This window comes from Macaca nemestrina, chromosome 7 (genome assembly GCF_043159975.1).
Source record: "Macaca nemestrina isolate mMacNem1 chromosome 7, mMacNem.hap1, whole genome shotgun sequence".
In the NCBI taxonomy this organism is placed as follows: domain Eukaryota; kingdom Metazoa; phylum Chordata; class Mammalia; order Primates; family Cercopithecidae; genus Macaca; species Macaca nemestrina.
In genome coordinates, this window is record NC_092131.1 from 22,610,485 (window position 1) to 22,623,011 (window position 12,527).

General features: G+C 37.0%; 1 long non-coding RNA gene across 3 annotated transcripts in view; it reads left to right on the plus strand.

Moving 5' to 3' along the window:
- The window catches only part of LOC105467606 (uncharacterized), a 316,568-nt gene that overhangs the window by 286,382 nt on the left and 17,659 nt on the right, over positions 1-12,527 (plus strand). The window lies entirely within an intron of this gene.

The window sequence follows — 12,527 nt, forward strand, 5'->3', positions numbered from 1 at the left end:
ATGATGATTTCTCAAGAAACTAACAATAGAACTTCCATTTAATCTAGCAATCTCACTAGTGCCTATCTACCCAAAGAAAAAGAATTCGTTATAAAAAGATACCTGCACTCATACGTTTATCACAGCACTATTTACAAGAGCAAAGATATGTATTCAACCTAGTGTATATCAGTGGATGATTCTAAAAAGAAATGTAGTGTGTGTGTGTGTGTGTGTTGTGTATACATTTATGAGTGTATACACACATGAGTGTGCGCACACACACAACATCAAATACTACTCAACAATAAAATAGAATAAAATTATGTCTCTTACAGCAAGATGAATGGAACTGGAGACCATTATTTTAAGTGAAATAACTCAGAAACAGAAAGTCAAAAACTGCATGTTCTCACTTACACGTTGGAGCCAAATAATGTGTACACATGAACACAGAGAGTAGAATAATTGGAGAAATTGGAGACTCACAAAAATGGGGAGTGAGGGATAAGAAATTATCTACAGGTTAAAACTCTGTTTGGGTGATTGTTATATTAAAAGCCCAGGCTTCACCACTACACCATACATACATGTAACACAATTGTACATATACCACTTACATTTATAAAAAATATGGATATAATTTAATAAAAATAAACAAATATATAGGTAATGTGGGTTTGAGTTATCATTATAACTCAAAGGCAATACATTGCATTTGCTGTGGCTAGCCCTATAATGCATCCTTATGTAAATAAAACCATATGTATCAGAAGACCTTGTTAGAAAGGAATGGCCCACATCTTCCCTGAACAAAGTTTAATAGTTCTATGTGTGTGTATGTATTTTTGCACAGAAACTCTTGTGTAGCAAGTTATAAAATTAAAGATATTTTAATGATTCTAATGGTGACAGACAAGCTCCCTCTTTAGTGATTGATAACAATTTTACAAGCCTGCATACCTTTGTTAAATGTTGGCCCTTCTGTATCTTCATTCTTATATGCGCTTGTATATATGGATATTTGTTTGTAGAAGCATGTATTCACATATACACTCAACACATATCTGTGGATGTCTATACAGTGTTACTGAGATAAACACTTAGAGAAAAATATTTCCCTTCTTGGTTACCATCAGGTGATATGATCTGATACTTTTCAAAACCACATTAAGAAACCTTTGATTTATAAGTTCGCCATGCAGAGATAGCTCTTTGCATGTTTAATTTTATCAGCAATTAGACCTCCAGGGGAGTTGTAACAAATGCATTCAGCTCAGTGGTTGTCTCTTCCCATCCTCTTGGTGCACCTTTCCAGTCCTCTGCATTCTAAGCGACTCTCACACATGCCCTGTGGACACCCTGGTACCGATTAGTGGAGTCTACATAATTGAGTCAAATCTGGATGTCAAGGGTTTTTCACTTTGACCTCTAACCTGAACTCTCTTGGTGGAGAAACACATATCTTTCATCTCCTCCACCTGCCTACTTGGAGACCCTTTCTGTAATGAAGGAGCCCTTGTAATAGCAAGGACTCTTGTTTCAAGCCGGACTCTGTTTCTCTCTTTATATCCCTGGGATGCAATTATCTCATGATAAGCACCTTTGTGTCTAATGACTTAATTAGTTAATCACATAAGTGCTGTAAGTGATATTTTGTGTGATGAAAATTTGCAATATGTAGTAAATCATCAACGTTCCTCTATGCTGGGCAGGAAAGCAGGACCACTCAGTCTGGGAGTTTAATTTCTGTCTCCTCCAGACAGGTCTTTTTTGTGTGTGGGTTGGTAGAGGTGGGAGAAAAAATACTGCTTTATATTAAACAGATGGGGGAGGGTGTAATAGCGATTTCCTGATCCCTGACACTTTTTAATCTGCTCTACACACATACACACAGATTTTAACATCTAATTGCTGCTTTTTCCCAAATAAGGCCCATTAGCTGGAAAGGAGCAACAGCTGTTAGAATGTTGTGGTTTCACTTTTTTTTTCTTTTTTCTTTACTGTATTTATGTGTATTGTGGATGTGCTTAGCAGATAAAAATTAACATTTTGGGGACCAAAGCATTTCTGTTTTGTTCCCACAACCAGAGGCACACACTTAGGTAAAAACAACTTAATACATTACTTTGCATAGGTCATTAAGCAATTTGGTCTTCTCTACAAATGTCACATGACTTTCAGTGAATCAATAGGCCTGTAAGGCTGGAAAGGTGTGATACCTTTCCTCACCCATCATAATGGTTACCGCTGATACTCCTATAACAAAAGTTGAATTAACCAGAGAAAAACACAACAAATTTATTTAATCAAAGTTCTTTGTGACACAGGAGCCTCCGGAAAATGAAGACTAAAGATCCCAGGAAAACCATCTGTTTTTATGCTTAGATTTGACGAAGGATAGACAGTCCTGTAGAAATGCGATTGGACAAAACAGTATGAACTACTGGTTATAGAGAGAGTAGGGGAAAACCCAGCAAGGCCTGTCCAGATTCTCCTTACCCTCTCTGCGCCACATTCCTTCCTCTAGGTTATGCGGTAGGACTCCTCTGGAATGAGGGGCATCAATGGAGAAGACAGAAGGGAGAGAGTGAGCTTTCTAGGTTTCATGGCTTGCTTTGGAGGAGAGAAGTTCTAGTTTCTATGACCAACTTGGAGAAGAGGAATTTTGGTTTTCTATAATAAGCATTGGTGGAAAAGGAGGGTGGGAGATAGGAGGATGAGAGAAGGTCAGAGAGACCTTGCTTATGAGGCCTTGCCTTCCAGTGTCCTTTAGATCAAAGTAGTCAGCATGAGGAGGTGCCATACTTCAGGATATCAGGTTGTGGGCCTCAACAGATCCATTACTATCTTGCTTCCTGCAATCGGTTTATGAAGAAGGGCTTTGCTGTGAATTTTGACAAAGGATGTTTTTCTTTTCTTTCTTTTTTTCTTTTTCTTTTTCTTTCTTTTTTTTTTTTTTTTTTTTTGAGACAGAGTCTCACTCTCATCCAGGCTGGAGTGCAGTGGCATGATCTCGGCTCACTGCAACCTCCGCCTGCCGTGTTCAAGAGATTCTCCTGCTTCAGCTTCCCGAGTAGCTGGGACTATAGATGCCCGCCATGAGGCCCAGTTAATTTACTTATTTTTTGTATTTTTAGCAGAGACGGGGTTTCACCATATTAGCCAGGATGGTCTCGATCTCCTGACCTTGTGATCTGCCTGCCTCAGCATGCCAAAGTGCTGGGATGACAGGCGTGAGCCACCGCGCCCGGCCAACAAATGCTGTTTTTAAAATATGCACTCTGCCACAGTGTGTTAGCTCAAAAACAAAATTAAGATAAGAAACTTGCAGATTGATGTAAAACTCTATCTTTTCAGTTTTCTAACTCTCTGCTCAGATATTCTTATATTCAAATATTAAAGAGTTATTTTTTATTAATTAAATAGTTGTAAAATATAAGAAACTGGCCAACTTTTAACTAGTCCTACTGTTAGTTTGAAAAATTATAGAATATTTTAACCTGTCTCCTCTCAATTATTTTGGACTTTTTTTTTTTTTGCTTAATTTTTACCTTCTCCGGAAAGGTTTCTGGAATCACACTAGCCTAAAGTAACATTTTTCTGAAATTCAATAGCATTCTCTATACCATTTATTTGTCAATTATGTTCATTCGTTCATTCACTTATTTATTCTCACTTAACAGACATAAAATATCTACATTTCCAGAGCCAGATCTTTTGTTGTATTGAATTATTATTTTTTTGGTGAGGATAAAAGTGCCATTTACCTTTTTGTTTCCTGATTTATTGTATCACACAACAAGGTTACAAACTTAAGGGCCAAAGCCTCACACCACTGTAGACATGCAATAATTACCTAATTCTTTTTTTTTTTTTTTTTTTTTAACCAATTTTAGATGGATGCAGTGGCTCGCCCCTGTAATCCTAACACTTTGAGAGGCCGAGGCAGGAGAATTGCTTCAGGTCAGGAGTTCGAGACCAGCCTGGGCAACAGAGCAAGCCCCTATCACAAAAAATAAAAGGAAAGAAAACAAAAAGAAAACTTGATTTTTCCAGAGACTAAATATCCAATAAAAAACTTTCTTTTTATTGTCAAAGTTACTACAAGTCAATTTTACATTGAATGCTTGTACGTTGTTTATGTTTTGCTCTTGGAAGAAGTCTAACAGCTGACCCAAATTAAATGCTGCAAAGCACGCTGTTTAAGAAGAGTGGTGTGTGGCTCAAGCCCAAAAGGTCACAGGGAAGCATGTAGCTTCTCATAGAATGCAGAGTTGAAGGCAAGGTGTAGGCAAGGATTTATGTATTTGCGTAGAGAAGTGACGGAAATGTTTGCAAGCCCAACTGAACCAGAAGAGTGCAATTTCTGACAGATGATGGTAATACATCTTAAAGCACTGTAATAAAACGTTCCAAGTAAATTTGTATTAATTTAAGTTGTTTTTAAGGAAGTCATGATCAATGGTGTATAGATAGAAAGGGGGTAATCCCTTTGTCCTCATCCTAAAGAGTCATAGCTGACACCTCTGTAACAAGAGATAGTTTAACAATAGAAAAAAAAAATGAATTCATTAACATGCAGAATGCATGGGAGCCACAAAATAATATAAAAAACTAAAAAAAGAAAAAAACAAAAGAAAAAAGAGCCAGATAGTTGACGCTTGAATACCCTCTTCACTGGGGAGAAGGATGGGGAACCCATAAATGAACGAGCTCCAAGACCAGCAGGGATTTGTAAATGATTCTCTTTGGATGCTGAATGGGACTGAAAGACAAACAACAGTTTTTAGATGAGTTACGGAAAGGTGAGGGGCAGTACAGCGTTCCAAACAAAGATTTTCTTCTTATGCAGATATAGTCCCCCAGGTAATCTCTTAAAGCTGCCCTCAGCAGAATAGATGAAAAGTCAGTCTGGCCATGGTGACAACCCTCAGTATCTTCTCTTCTCTGGTGGTTAATTTCTCCTGGTCATTTAATCAGATTCCCAGGGAGGGGGCTTGAAGAGAATTGCATTTGTTTTAGTAGAATTTTTCTCACTCAGATAAGAGAATTTCCAGAGAGATCCCCTCCTGGTGCTTTGGAATAAAAAGGATCAGAGACAGGGAGGTGAAGGAAGGTCAGAGAAGAATTGTAAGGCTGCTTTTTGTATTTCAGCATATTAATGTGCTATATTCTGAGACAAAATGATGACAACTTCCTTAGCCTCATTTTCTTAAACTGTGGTGAGCATCAGAATTGTCTAGGAAACTTGTTACACATTTGGGTACATCACTTTTGTTTAACTATAGCCACAATTGTTGATTTGCTTTAAATGATTATCAGACTTGGGAAAGACATTCAAGACAATACAATTCAGTGACTTTTTTTTTTTTTTCTTGAAATGGAGTCTCTCTCTGTCACTGAGGCTGGGGTTCAGTGGTGTGATCTCAGCTCACCGCAACCTCCACCTCCTGAGTTCAAGCGATTCTCCTGCCTCAGTCTCCCGAGTAGCTGGGGTTGCAGGTGTCAGCTACCAAGCCCAGCTAATTTTTAGTAGGGACGGGGTTTCACCATGTTGGCCAGGCTGGTCTCGAACTCCTGACCTCAGGTGATCCACCCGCCTCGGCCTCTCAAAGTGCGGGGATTACAGGCGTGAGCCACTGCACCCAGCCAATTCAGTGATTTTTGAAAGGTGCAGTTATTGCCTTAAAAGTAAAACTTCCAAATATTTGGAACCATTCTATAGATTTGGACTTGATCCTTAGGAGTGAATGGTTAGAGTTAAGACTCAAAAGAGAGGTATTCTGTAGATATGGAAGCAAAAGAGAAAAAAGGAAATCTGGCCCTGAGTAAAACCCTGAAAGGAGGGAGTTAGTGTGTCCAGGAGCATAAACAAAGTGGTCCATATCCACCTTAAGTCTCCAATGAGTCAGACTTCTGGCAAATGTTAGGTGGTCACATGTTGTCTGATAATCCTCAGTCCATCCAGTTGTAGACTGTTTGAAGAAAGAAATCCATCCTTTCATCCATAAATATGTATACAGCAGAAATAAAAGAAATAGAAAGCTTTTTGAAAATGACAGATTTAATCAGAATCTTGTGGAAAAAAAATCAAAGCAAGGCTTCTGATAGGAGTAGGCAACAGAAGCAAAGCCTCTTTATAGGATAATGAGCTATTCACCAGTTTGACTTGCCTCAGTGAGAGGAACGATTATCTGCCTTAGGAATGCTAGAAAGAACATTAGCATAACAGAGCAATTTACCTCACAGGTGATGCTCCTTCAGGTTATTCGTGGAAATAAGTTTTACTGATTTCTGGAAGATGGTTCTGTGCAATCTGCATGGGTAATTTTGAAGAAGAAAGTGGATATATAACCAGCCAAGGTCTCAGATGCTATAGGTGATAGATATTAGATTACCACAAACCCTCCAAAAGAAGGCTTTCTGAATTCACATAGATGGAAGAAAAACCTTTAGAAGCAACTAGCAAAACAGGGAGTCTATAGAATTTTCTTGTATGGGGGCTGGGCATCTACTAAACTGAGAGGTGATGGGTTTCAGAACACACTACTAAAAATATGGTGCCTTGTCACATTGAATACTTTTATTATTGATTGATTGATTGATTGATTTGAGATAGAGTCTTTCTCTGTTACCCAGGTTGGAGTGCAGTGACATGATTTTGACTCACTGCCACCTCTGCCTCCTGGGTTCCAGTGATTCTCCTGCCTCCGCCTCCTGAGTAGCTGGGATTACAGGTGCATGCCCCCATGCCTGGCTAATTTTTGCATTTTTATTAGAGATGGGGTTTCACCATACTGGCCAGGCTGGTCTCAAACTCCTGACCTCAGGTGATCTGGCCATCTCAGCTTCCCAAAGTGCTGAGATTACAGGCATGAGTCACCGCACCCAGCCTGAGTATGTTAAGTGGAAGGAATTGAGGAGTAACAAGTGCTGGGAGAATTCTCTAGCTTTCCCCTTCTCTCCTGAAGAAAAAGACTCACGTGAGAGGTGCCTTCCTATGCCCCGGGGAAAGGAGTATCCTAATCCCTGAAGATGAAGGGATTCCAAGGAATCAAAACAGGTCCTGCTGAGTTTCCCCCATTTACTGCCCTTAGATCATTTCCTTTTCTATCACAGTTTTCCCTGACTTTTCACTCTTGATCAAACATAGTATAAAAATGCTTATGCTTAAAGAAATTGTGAAGATCTTCGTTTCCTTATGAAAGAGATGAGTCAAGTAAAACTTAAATAAATCTGCGTGTTTTTCTCTTGCTAATCTGTCTTTCATCAGTCTCACTTGGTCTAAGCTAATGAAATTAAGGTGTAGAAGATAAATATTTCTCCCCGTTTACAGTGCTAAGCTCCTAATAAATGTTTATATGCTTATATTTATAAAACATATTAAAATATGTTTCTATTTATAAATTCATTTAAGGACAAAAGTAAAGATAGAATAATATTCCAACTAAGGTAATTATATAATGATACTACAACTTAATATAGTTTTTAAAATTAGCACAGTACCTAGTACCACATACTTTGGAGGAGAAAAATCATTGAAACAAATGAAGAAAAGATAAAGAAAACTGATACTACAACTCTTTCCTTTTAAATTATTATTTTGTGCGATATGATAGACTACAAAATAAGCCCTATGTTAATTGTCGCCAGTAATAGACATCTTGTTATAGTCAACTCTTATATCCTTAGCACAAAATCAGTACTTGAAGCAGAGAAGTAGAATAGTACGAGGAGTGAGGTGTACTGTCATCTGTACTGTCATCTCCCTGCTGATGACGGAGAAATTACAGGAGCTGATGGTGAAAGTTCAGAATGTCCATGTCAGCTTCAGTCTTTATTCTCATCACTTGGAAAGCAGATGACCTTGAATATTGTTGAGCCAGTTGAAAACCTGCATCACTCAAAGTTCTATATTCCAGTTTTCCCAAAGAAAGTCTAGGATATTGGATTAAATTGTGTTTTTTTCATATTTTCTCTTTGCATTGAAACTGCTATGCAATCCCTATCAGGAAATTCTTCTTCATGCCTAACCCTAATCCCTTATGCTATAATTGATGCTTATGTTCATTATTTCTGTCCTCAGTAGTGATTAAAATCAGTTGATAGGTGCACCAAACCACCGTGACACATGTACACTTATGTAACAAACCTGCACATTCTGCACATGTATCCCAGAACTTAAAGTAAAATTATAAAGTAGATTAAATTGGTGGGGCGTGGTGGCTCACACCTGTAATCCTAAAGCTTTGGGAGTCCAAGGCGGGCCAATCACCTGAGGTCAGGAATTTGAGACCAGCCTGACCAATATGGTGAAACCCCATCTCTAATAAAAATACAAAAATTAGCCAGGAGTGGTGGCACAAGCTAGTGGTCCCAGCTACTCAGGAGGCTGAAACAGGAGAATTGCTTGAACCCAGGATGCGGAAGTTGCAGTGAGTTGAGATTGTGCCACTGCACTCCAGCCTGGGCAACAGAATGAGACTCTGTCTCAAAAAAAAAAAAAAAAAAAAAAAAAAAAAGATTGAAAAAATAGAACTATATTAAAAAAACAAAAAACAAAACAGTTGACTGCAATGTGCAGTTTTAAGATGCTTACAGAACCTTCACTGTAATTGGAGAGTGTTATTAAATTATCCCTCAGACTTCACATTCCCAGGCTAAATAAACTCTGTTCTTTAACTTTCCTTATTACCTTGATTCTTTTTATCTGTGAACCATTAGTGTGGCTCTATGAAAGTGCTTGCTCTAGGTGCGATACTTAGTACTATTTTCCTATGAGTTCCACATGCCAAGCTCCCATTAAAGCCAGGAAAGAAAGCAAAACAGAGCTAACTACAGGCAAGGAATGTTTGGAAAGGAGAGCTGGCACTAGGAACAGAGGGAACCAATTAGAGTGGTACAAGGTCAAAGGGGGATGATCAGAGTGGTTCTAGATCAGAATCATGCATTCTTAGAAGACCTGTCAGTTGAGGATGGTAAAGTCTAGACATTACCTGTGGTATTCCAAAAGGTAGGCAGATATTAAATAGTCTATGTCACGTATTCAGGGTTCAGGAACGCAGGCAAGAAGCCTGAACATCAGAGGGTCTGGACGTCCAGACCAGGAGTACGAGCCAAACATGATTAACAAAGAGGCAGAAGACATGAGAAATACTCTGAACACATGGAGCATCAGGAGAAGAAGGAAATGTATATACTGAGCCAAAGTTTTTCTTCCTAGGGGGAGCTTTTCCTTCCATCCCTTACAGGAGCAAGTCTTAAGACTTACTATGCAGCCCCCCATCTATCCACTCTTATAAGCTAAGTAACTGTGCACAGTGGCTGGAGAAAGAAGTATGTAGAGCTTTTTAAAAGCACACAATTTAATTAGCCATTATTTTAAGTCTTCATTTAACAAATATTTATTGTGTACTGTTAACAAAATGTAACTGGGAAGCCATTAGGCTGAGATGGCTCCAGCACTGTCGGTTCCCATATAGGCAAACTGAAGCCCAAGGTAAACAGTAAAATGAAACTTAAGCTTAACCAATTGGAAACTACCAACTAATCTCCAAGCAGGGACTTCCCGTAAGATTATACCCAAATAAGGCAAATGCCTAGCTGTAGCAAATCAAGTAAATTTTTTTACTTTGCTCCCATGTTTACCCTATAAAAAGCCCGTTGCCAATGCTGCAAAGTGGACTCTCTGAACCTCTTCTGGTTCTGAGTGCTGTCTGATTCATGAATCGTTCCTTGTACAAAGAAATTTTGTTAAATTTAATTTGTTTAAAGTTTTGCCGTTAACAGTACTTACCATGCACCAAATGCTAAGTCAGTATTTTAATTCTGGACTATTCCCCCAAATTATGTTCTTTTCATTTATATGATGAGAACAATATACAACAAGAAAAAGTATAGTTATCCTTAGGGTACCCTTACATAAGTAGTTTCGTGGAAGAACATAAAAGAAATTGGAGGTATAGATAAGTCTTGATTAACAAGATAATTTTTTTCTTTCATTCAACAAATATTGCTCATTGCTTTCTATAATCTATTACTAAATAAAACTTGAAATTTAAACTCAAGGACCTTACAGTCCAAGCAGAAGTTTGAAATTATAATAAAATAATACAATTCTGCAATGTGTAGACAAATAAAATATAGTTCTTTTAAACAGTTAATTCCTCAATCAACCTTTTATACAAAAAATATACGCATGGAGATTTTACATGGCCTGAACTAGGGGAACTTTTAAAAATGCTTTATGCTCTATGTAACTTTTTTTTTACTTTAAAAATTTCTCTTATATTACTTCTTCCAAAACCTTCTGAAGCTTAGGCTTAGATAAAACAAAATAAATTAATTTTATGAATAAGAGACAAGAGGCAAATCTGGGTATGCATGTTCCTGGATAGCCTTCTTTCTACTTGCATTTTCTGTAAACATATCTTTTGTAAGGTATTTCTCAGATTAGCTTTCGGTTCACATGTTGTCTTTCGTAGTTGTAACAACAAAAGTGGGCAGTTTTTGAACCTAAATTTAAAAATTTTTAAAGCAGTTAAAAAGTGCTCAACCACGGTTGTAACAGGATAAAATGTTTGTTTATTTGCATGTTTTATTCTCTTCTATAATGCGCATGATACTACTATAACAAAAGTGATATTCTTTTAAAATAAAGGCGCTTAAAATTCCACAGATGAAGAAGAAGATTAGGAGCAGTAAGAATGGGAAAAGAACCACTGTAAAAGCAAAATATGTGAATAACAGGAAAAATAGTTTGAAATTTTAAAAGGTTAATTAGAAGACCAGATTGTGAAGGTTTTGGTTTAATTCCATCTGGTTTTGGAGTCTCTTCAAATAAATAATCAAAGGTATGTTAATAATATATAAATTTTAAGTCATCAAAGGTAACCATTCTTCCTAGAAAAAAATGGAATTCAGAACAGTGTCTGTGTCTTACCCAATCTGGGAAAAATAGAATTATTGATGCCAAAAGAAAGTTTTCTATTTTCTTTTGAGTGACAGAATCAGATATCAACATTGTCATATAAACAGGCAGGTCTGGGATTAATTCCTTGGCCAAAATGAGCAAACACAAAAGACTTTTCAGAAAAGCTGTGCTTTGCTCCTTTCCCTGTGGTGCTGGTCTTTAAAACAAACAAACCAGCCCCAAAGAAGGGGGGAAGCATTCTCAAACAGATGAAAACTAAACCAATAAAAACCTACAATCATTTTCATTTTGAAAAGGAAATGGCAAGTTATTCAGTAATATCTATCTTCTCTATGGCTTATTATTTTTTTTTTAGGCCACAGTTATTTGGTCATTATTCCCTTGCTTAAAAGTAAGCACCCCAAGGCTATTAAAGAGCATTTTTTATATAGTAGAAAAGGTATTAAGTTTAGCTCTAATACCCCAGTCTCTTCGATGAATTGTTGATGTAATAGTTGATGCATATCAACTTATTTACCCAGCATAAGCTGTTCCCAATATTAAAATGCAAACTTACAAGTTACTTGAAAAAATTTAATACATCAACTGAGAAGCTCCACTTCACCATATGCTCCCAATCTCTGCCCCTAACTCCCATCCCAATTTGGCACAAGATATTTACTGCTTCTAAAGATTTCATTCCTCTTTACTTAATTATTTTAATTTGTGTGTGTGCATGTGTGTTGGGGTGTGTGTGTGTGTGTGTATCCAGCTGGTCAACTCTTTATTTCCTATTTTTCTTCAAGAAGTATACAAATACAGACATCCACATACACACACACAGCCACATATACTCACACACACACAAGTCACATTGCCATACAATTATGTAACTAGAGGATGCCTGTCCTGACTAATATCCTTTTAGATAAAGCATTTGAACCATCACAATTGCTGGTTTAATCTAATAATTTAATGTGGAAATCTGCTTTCAAATTCTATATAAGACCCCTCCTTAAAAAACAAATATTAAATAACCAACTGAACCAAGGCATACCTGATATTTTAAATCTTGTCACAAATCTTATAGACTTAAATAAAGTGCAGAGTTGGGAAGGAACAAAAATTAACATAATTATTAAAAATGACATAATTTATTCCAATGAATAAATTATGACCTAAGTATGGGGTACATGTGATCGTTCAGATAGATGCTATGTCTCAAGTGTAAAAAGTATAGACATTTTTTGGAAAAGCCAACTATTTAATAATTCGAATCTTTGATGTAGAATGATTGAATACACATTTTTATGACAATATTTTGTGAGAATGTCACTAATGTTTTACTAGAGTCTGAAAGATGCCAAATTCTGTAACTAGAAGCAATGATTCTGCAGTCAAAGTTATCTAGACTTAAATCCTGCTTGTATCAGCTTAGTTTTGCTGTGTGACTTGGGCCAATTACTTAACCTCTCTGTGACTCAGTTTCTTCACATGTTAAATGCAGATAATTTTAGTACCCATTATTATAAGATTATTGTAGACATTTAATAAATCAGTATGTGTAAAGTGCTTAGAAATATGCATCTTCATAGTGTTAATGTTGTGTAAATGTTATTATTACTACGTTATT